Here is an 8,908-nt window from a genome sequence, read left to right as displayed (position 1 = left end):
GGGTGAGATGGAGCTTGACTCGCGTTCACTGAAACTACGAATTTTCTTTTCAGCGTAAATCATTTTGAGTTTGGCTTTTGTTATTTACAGCTGAATGAGATCTTATTTAAAAATCATAATAGGAAGTAGGAGATGGATCTTTTTAAAGGCGTTGGGGGAGGGTCACATACATACACCAAGAAAAATAAAACTGAAGACTCATCCTTTGAGATCTAGTCTAAGCGTCATATCTTCTTCAAAGTTTTTCTCCCCCTTTTCACCCCATTAATTTCACAGGAAGCCTTTGTTGCTTCCCTTCCTCTGTACTATTGTTGTATTAATCATATATTTGCTTTGATTTCTTTTTTGTTTTGCTTTAGTTTGGTTTGGTTTTTTAAATTTTTTTCCGGTACCGGGGATCGAACTCACAACCTCGCGCTTGCCAGGCAGGCACTGTGCTCTGAGCTAAATCCCCAGCCCCTTCGATTTCTTAATAAACAGTGATATCCTTGAGGACAAGATTTCCTTGATATCTAAACCCTCTTCTAGCACATAGTGAATCATAAGTGTGCACACTACAGTTTGGATTGAAAATGCCTCTTAAAAGCCCCGGCATCAAAGATTAGTCCTTAGTGACACTGGGGGCAGTGGGCTTAGGAGACGGAGACCAGGCAGGACTCTGGTCAGCGAGGCGCTGCTCTGAAGAGTTTTGGGACCGCAGTCCTGCCGTCTTCTGGCTTTCTGGCAGCTGTGAGGGGACTGGGCTTCCTCTGCCACAGGCTCTGCCACGGTGGAATGCTTCCCCACAGGCCCTAGGCAACAAGGCCAACCGCTCATAGACTAAAACGGCCAAAGCCAAGCCCCCCAAAACCTGTCCTTTTCATAAGTTGATTTATCGTAGTAATTTGTGACAATGATAGAAAGCTGACTAACACAATAAGCTTTTTGATCAGAATTTATAACTGGGGTTCAAAGTGCGTATTAACTAAATCAAGCAGGATGCCTTGGGTTGAAAGAAACAAAAGTTTCAAGTGAAATGGACTTACATCTTTAAGAGAATTTATTGGTTCATGACACTGGGAAACATCTAAGGGAGGTGATCTTAATCAATGTCCACTCCAAAGCAGAGGGAGACCCTGTGCTGAGAGACTTCATTAGCAATGGACAAAGCGCAGCAGAACGAGTATATATTGTCTGTTTACTAGATGGAAATGTGAAGAAAAGAGTTTCTTTCATATTAACCAGAGCCTAAGTCACACTAGTTACTAAATCATAGCTATCACTGCATGACATGTGTAATGGTGTTTTATAAACAAATAGAACAACTTTTCCTTCATAAAATTTCAATGGTTTTAAATGTTATAAATAGTATTCAATTTTTAGGTGTAATCATAAATAACATTAAAGCAGTAAGATAATCAAGAATTGCTAAAGTTGACAAGTCAAATATGTCAGAAGAGGCACAAGTGTGAGTACAATGGCATTTAAAACGAGAACTAAACGAGCAGTTAAAAGGTGCTGCTGCTTTGGGGTAGGGTACATTGCTCGGTGACGTGCGGAGACAGCTTCTCCACACGCACTCTCTTCTGCCGTTAGATTCTCTGACCACGTGTACAGTATGGTTTGATAAAAGTAAAACTTTACAAAGTTAAATCACCTTAAAGTAAGGCAATTCTAAAGGTGGAGTGAGACGTGAATATTCTTCAAAAATTGTATTTGATATACAATCCTAATGCTTACTATGGTTCACACTGCTCTCCTAGCTTGAATAAAAACTATTCACAGACCTTCTCAGTTTTTTCTCTTGCTTGTTTAGATTTCAGTGACTCTGCTTTTAGTTTTGGGTCTGAGCACTTGTGCCGTACCGTTCCCCCTCCACGCACTGAAGTTTGGTTTCCAATTGAGCCGCTGACATCCACGCTGGTGTATCGCTCCAATGAGATGAAGCTGGGAGGGTTTAGTATGCGTGCTGAAAGTGGTCACGGCTGTGGTGGGTTAGTGAAGTGTATATTATCTTTGCCATCTAAGACTTATGCTCTGTTACTTATCACAGTATACATTTCATGAAAGAATGTGGTCTCATGAAGCAGTCATGATTTATATTTTGCTAACCTCTAATTTCTCATGCTAAAGCCATTTTTTATACCATCAAGGTAGGTAGCCAACCTCCAATTACAAGACTTGTTCCCTGTTCTCAGAGAAGCAATCACTAATCTACTGTCTACCCCAGGCCTCATACCTCTCGTTCCAAGGGAACATCTGATGAACCCATAATGCCATGTTACTTATTATGGAAAGGGTCAGTAACACAATCTCCTTAAATTCCACCCTCACCAGACCAAGAGAAAGAGTACAATCTTATGATCAGTGCCATTTTGGTTGTACAAAACCAAACATGTCCACTTTGAGAAGCTAGAAAGATGAACCTCCCGTGTCCATTAACATTGCAGATGTCATTACAGAGGTTTATTGCAGGGTATGACACACAGCACTAATATTTACAGCGGGCTAAACTATTTGTTTCAATTCTTATTTCTAAATGAATTACCTTGTGGGTAGTAGTAAAGCTAGAAACTAAGAAATAAGGGTCAGATTCCTCCTGTGAGATCTCTCTTGTAAAATTATCCCAAATGCAATCATACCACATTATTGACTTAAGCACATTTCCCAGTGACATGGCATAGCTGACCTGTAATTTTTATTCTACATGATGCCAGCCCTAATAAAATGACACTTGTGAATGTAAATTAAGCTTGCAAAGGGGACAGATTGCGTGATTCTGGTTTCTCTCAGATGCCTGTAGGCTATCACAGGTTCCATATGTGAAGTAATTATGTTCACTGAAGGAAAGAATAAATGCTGTCAAATTGTGTACTGAGAGAAAAAGCAGCTATTATATTTCAGTAGTCACTAGAGCATTGCCCCCAGACAGTGGCAAGATGTATAAGAAAATAAAAATGGTGCCAACCATATATTACACATCTGCCTTTACTTTTGCAGCTCCCTTTAAATGGATATTACAAAAAGACAATATCTTACCAAGGAGTGCTTCAGCTGTCTTCTTCTGAATATTTGCCATGGAGCCATTTTGCAATGTGTGGCATGATGGCAGTTGAAAGGATACTAAATGCAGATGGTTCTTAATTCCCTTTCCCTTGTATTGTACTGTGAAGCAACTACCCCTCTGGATCCCTGATGTTCAGACTTTGGTTTATCTTTGAATAATGTCTCAAATTCAAACCTAGCCCTGCCCTTAGTTGTGTTCTTTATATAACGTGAGAATGGATGGGGGTCATTCTCCATTCTAAAACCTTCTTGCTCATTGAGGACATTTTAAAGAATGAAGGTAGACTCAATATAACAGCCAGTAATGATGTGGTATTCATTGCACACTGTGTAATTCATTACATGGAATCTCATTCTTTATCTTGCTTGGTATATACAGTAAAGAAGTGAGTAAAAAAAAAAAAACATTTTAAGGCACATGACTATTGGCATAGGGGTAGTGGGACTTCTCTAAGTCATTTTGTCCTTGCTCAGGGGACCGAACATTGAGAACAGCCAATGTGCACTAATGTTAGATAGTCACTAGAGAAGCAAAGTTCTGCCTTTGCTGGGCTTGAATCTGTGCCTCCTGAGTAGGGGAGGTGGCTTTGGAGATCGGTGACTGACCTCCCACCCATCTCCTGCCACCCCCTGAGAAGTCTGTTGTACTTCTGTTGCTTTCTGATTGACCAAAGCGGCTCCCAGTCAGGCTTTGAAAATGAATCTGAACGACTTCAGGCTTCAGGCTATTTCTCCATCCTCTGAAAAGAAAGCAAAACAAAACCTAGCACACTTTTAGTGCAGTGCATTGAAACTATGAGTTTAGATTAAAATAACAAAGCAGTAGTGCAGGCTGTGATGTAAGTGCGAGGCAGTTATAATTACTGACCCTTACAAAGAAATACTCACTGAACAAAATCGGTGATTCCAGAGTGGTTGATAAAGTGAATGGTATAATCTCAGATTAAAAAAAATTTCATTTTTTGGCATCATTTAAGATATGATTTATCAGTTTCAAGGCGAACAATTGCAGTTAGTAGAAATGTTAGACCTCAGAGAGGTTCCATTCTACCCAGCGCTGGCTGCCACATGAGTCCTTTATAAAGATAAAATCAAAGTTAGCACCAGCAGTATCTATCGTATGATATCAGTTTTAGAGCTGGAAAAAATAAACAGAACAAACACAAAACAAAACCAAACCCGCATTCAGCTCTAGGGTTCACCTTTAAAGACTGAGGACAGGAGCCCCGCTCTTCACCAGGTGAGTCTTCCCAGCAGGTTTCCTCCTCCTCAGTCCTTCATCCTGTTGTTTACAGGTCACTCTACACCTTGAATAAACGGAGGAAATGGAAAGTAGAAAATGTTCGGGAAACAGTATATCTTTTAAATCATATCGCATCACTTGTCCTGTCCTGTGGAGATACTATCATTTTGTGTTTTGTCCAGCTCGGCTTGGCATAGGTTGTCCTACAGAAGAAAGCCCTTTGCAAAAGCCTTTGCTTGTGGCTCACCCAAAGGAGGGGAAAGGAGGCTGGCAATAGCTGTGCCTGGCATTAACCATTTTAATGGCTTCACTGAGACATAATTCAGAGACCATATAATTTACCCATTTAAAGTAAACAATTCAATGATAGTATACTCAGCATTGCACAAACAATGCTACAATTTTGGAACATCACTTGAAAGAGAAACTGCTTCTATTAGTGATAATGTCTCATTACCCACTGGCCCCAAACGCTGACAGCCACTAATCTACTTTCATTCTCCATATTTTTAGATTTGTCCATCCTGTTCACCTTGTGTATGGATTCATAATATAATTCCTTATGAATTGAGTGGGATCTTTCAGTCAGCATGCTGTTTTCAAAGCCTGTGTTGCAAAGTTGTGTTAGTACTCCATTCTTTTTTATTGTCACATAATTTTGGGCATACACAACATTTTGTCAATCCATTTGTCAGTTTATAGGCATTTGGGTTATTTCCATCTTTTGGCTTTTTTGAGTAATGCTGCTATAAATATCTGGGTACAACTTTTGGTGTGGATGGATGGCTTCATTTCCTTACAGTTGCTGGATTCTACAGTAATCCACTGTTGAACCTTCTGAGGAGCTATCAACCTGTTTCCAACATTGCCGCCGCACTGCACATCCCCACTAACAGTGTATGACGGCCCTGATACAGGCTGACACTCGCTTCCCTCTCGATTGTAGAATCCTGGTGCTTGGGGAGGGATGCTTCCACAGGATTGGATACATGTCCTCTTAACTATCAATGATACTGAGAATGTTTTCTTCCTGTTTATTTGTCACTTTGATATCTTTTTGTAGACATGTCTATTGACATCCTTTAGCGCTATTTTAAACTGAGCTAATGTTTTTCTTGTTGAGTTGTAAGAATTATTTCCATATTCTGCATACCAGTCCATTGATATATATGATTTGCAAATAATTTCCCCTTTTTCTATTTTAATTTTCTTGATAATGTCCTTTGTAATAAAAGAAATTTGAATTCTGATAACATTGTTTCCTCTTCCACTTTTGTTTTGGTGTTAGATCTAAGGTGTCTTCGCCTTTGCTGACACCACAAAGGTTTATTGCTGTTTCCTTTTAAGAAGTTTATACTTTTAGCTCTTAATTTAGCTCTGTGATAGATTTTGAGTTAGCTTTATGTGTAGTATCAGGAAGACGTCCAAATTAATTCTTTTGTGTGTGGATATCCAGTTGTCCCACCAGTAATTCTCGAAAAAGCTATTTTTTCCATCAATGAAAATTCTTGGCATCCTTTTGAAAGCCTGTTGGTCATAAATATATGATACAGAATTTTGACCCCAAACTTTGAGAAACTAAGAAGAGTGAGAACTATTGCTTCTAAGTTAGCCAAAACACTGAAAAAATAATAGCTCTCACATATGGCCAGAACCTGGCTGAGGCTCTTGCTTTAGGCACAAAATTGAAGTATACAGTAATCAAGATAAGCACCATCTAAAGTCAGTATCTAAAAAATTCAGAAATGATGGGAGAATCCATGCTGACTAAACTCAAGCAATTTAAAAACAGAATGAGTGAAACTGATTTTTCTTTTTCGCCTTTGGCTCCAATGTGGACCAGCATGGCACTCTTGTGGATGCTTCCTTTTTAAAAATGTGGTACCTTAGTTGATATTTAAAAATATTCATTGAAGTATACTTATTGTGATTGTTGCTAGGACCCTCCCCTAGGTTTTGTACTGAGGAGAATGCCTGATTAGCCTCATTCACTTGCCTCATACCCAGTTTTGCTGACACTACAAATAATGGCATTATATTCTGCTAAATAAGTGGTTTACCAGTTTGATGAGCTACCCATAAACAAATGCTCATTCATCTGACTGAAAATCCTCCCTTTTCCATTGAACCAGACAAAGGTATTTACATTACCCAATACCTGCATGCATTAGTGATGTTCCACAATTTGATATCTGATTTAGTTCATCTGAATAAAAATATGCATCATGCAAATCACAAGCAGAAAACCCAAGTTTAGGTTCTTGCCATTGATTAACTATTATCTCCAAAGCTTCAATATTTACATTCTTTCAATGCTGATTGTCAGTACTGACTGGCCATCTACTACTCTGCAGTGACACCACTTTGCACGAGGAGCTCCCAGGCAGCTGTGCCCTCTGACCCAGGGTACTATGGGATTAGGTAAGGACAGAAGAGCTCTGCTACATTAAATGTGTATTTTGAGACATGGCTTGCTATGTACACAACAGGGAAGAGCCAGGTGCTAAAATAACAAGGGTGGGTAAACTAGTGATAAAGAGATGTTTAGCTTTTCTAAGTTAATTATTCCGTTATCATGGTGACATTTAAGTTTTTCAACTAAAAGTGGTTTAGTTTTCTTTTTCAGTGTATGATATATATATGATATATATGATATGTATAGGATATATATATCCTATATATATAATCACTACTGCCATTAATAATTTCTAATGGCTACTATCTAATTACCTTTCAAATGAGAATAATTACAGTATACCCCTGCAAAGTCATGGTTCAGAGTTCCTGGCCTCAGCCTTTTGCAGATTTTTTTTTTAAATGTAATAGTTGCTGTAACAGAAACCCCCACAATTTTGTGAAAACCACAAATACACCAAATCATAAACTCCGTGGGGAGTTTGCAAGTAACCAATCCAAGAACACTATTCAGATCTCCTCGCTGTTGACTGGGGGCTGCTCTGTAATCAATGGGCAGTTGTACCAGGAAGACCTCATAGAACTCTCAAGAATTCCCAAGCTCATTTATCAGTACAATATTAATTACTTTCCCATATACGACTCAGGTGAAAATGTTCTATTGGAGTAGTTTTCTGTTCCTGAGTAAGAAATTGCCACTAATTCAGTGGCGCAAAAGAAGAGATGTGTTCTCTTACAGTGTCTGCAAGTCACACATCCAGACATGATTGAGTTGCTTCAGGGTCTTAGTAGCCTGCAGCCCAGGTGTCAGGCAGGTATATGTCCTCACCCGAGACTCCAGCCGCTTCAAATTCAAGCTGTTGCCACTGAACTTGTTTCCTCACAACTGCACACCTCAGGGCAGCTTGCCTCTCCAAGGCCAACGGTACAGTCTCTGAAGTCCAGAGCTGACCAGTCCCTCCTTTGGAACTTTCACCTAAAGCAGGGCCACATAGCATACTTTCTCTTTTGATACCAGAAAATCAACTCATTGGGGACCTTAACTATCTGAAAATCTCTTCACCTGTGCTGTAATGTATTGGCCAGAAAGAATCCCAGTTTTTTCTGGGCTACAGGGAAAGAAATCAGCCAATGAGATGTAAAATTTAGACAGGTAGGTCTAAAATCACACCTACCTGTGAAACAAAACAAAGCCTTTCACCAACTCCTACTTTTACCAATTTAAGAAACAATGCTAAAGTTTCAATTGGGTCCAATTCGAAGGCTGTAAATATTATGACATAGTCCAGGACTTAGGTGTCAAATCAGAAAGAGCAGGAATAGAAGAGAATATCATAGGGACATTTTAGTGTTTATGCTGACTTCTGATGAACCGTGAAAACGTACTGCGGCCGCCAGCTGTCCCTGCCTGCTGACCACTGCGCTCTCCGGTCTTCATCATGTTCTCCACTGCTTGGACTAAACACCTTGACATGACAGGGCTGAGACCCACACAGAACCAGACCAGGTCTTCCGACACGAGAGGTGTCTTTATTGGGGCGGGGGGCCGCATGGTGGGCTGCCCAGCAGACTAGGACAGCCCTGAGCTGAGCAAAGCATGGGATTTTTAAGCTGTTCTTTTTGGGGGGAGGTTGTCTGTGGGCCAGGACATTTTCCAGGAAGGGGTGTCCCTGGGCCAGAACAGCCCGAGTGGGGGTGTCACTTGTCAGAGTTGAATGTCTGGTTCTGCCAAGGTGGACGAGGGCGAGGTTGGCTTTTGTTGAGGGGAACTGGAGGGGAACAGGTGAAGAGGAAGCAGTTTTTATTAACTCCTTAATAAAAGAGCTTAAATCTCCCCTGGGGGGGGGGGGGGTGCCTTGTGACTTATCACGCCCGATACTCACAGTTGTGAGGAGGACAGGTGTATCCCGGCTCACAGTGTTCAGAGGCTGCAGTCCACAGCTGGCTTCAGGCTGGAAGAACTTGATGGGAGCGCCTGGCAGAGGACAGCTACTTATGCCGTGGAGGTTAGGAAAGAGAAGGGAAGAATTCGGAAGGGAAACACACCCTCTGTGCACACCCCTGTGGCCCAGCTCCTCTGACAGGACCCACCTCCTAACTGCAAGTCAGCTGTAGCACCCTGTGTCCAGTCACCCTCCAAAAGGCTCAGTGTGCTAGGTTTGCGGGAGACTGTCGGTCTAAACCATAGCACCATCTGTGAATGGC

At 40.9% G+C, this 8,908-nt stretch overlaps 1 long non-coding RNA gene across 1 annotated transcript; it reads right to left on the bottom strand.

The window, feature by feature from the left end:
• Positions 1 to 2,884: 2,884 nt before the first annotated feature.
• Positions 2,885 to 8,682, bottom strand: LOC106148999. The gene is made up of 4 exons (XR_001234854.1): positions 8,587 to 8,682; positions 4,248 to 4,352; positions 3,934 to 4,120; positions 2,885 to 3,785 (listed from the first exon to the last, which is right to left on the bottom strand). It is a non-coding gene; the product is annotated as an uncharacterized LOC106148999 (long non-coding RNA).
• Positions 8,683 to 8,908: the final 226 nt, after the last annotated feature.

Source organism: Chinchilla lanigera, unplaced genomic scaffold (assembly GCF_000276665.1).
Source record: "Chinchilla lanigera isolate Chin_1 unplaced genomic scaffold, ChiLan1.0 scaffold00034, whole genome shotgun sequence".
NCBI classification, from domain to species: domain Eukaryota; kingdom Metazoa; phylum Chordata; class Mammalia; order Rodentia; family Chinchillidae; genus Chinchilla; species Chinchilla lanigera.
This window is presented reverse-complemented; position numbering and strand designations above follow the sequence as displayed.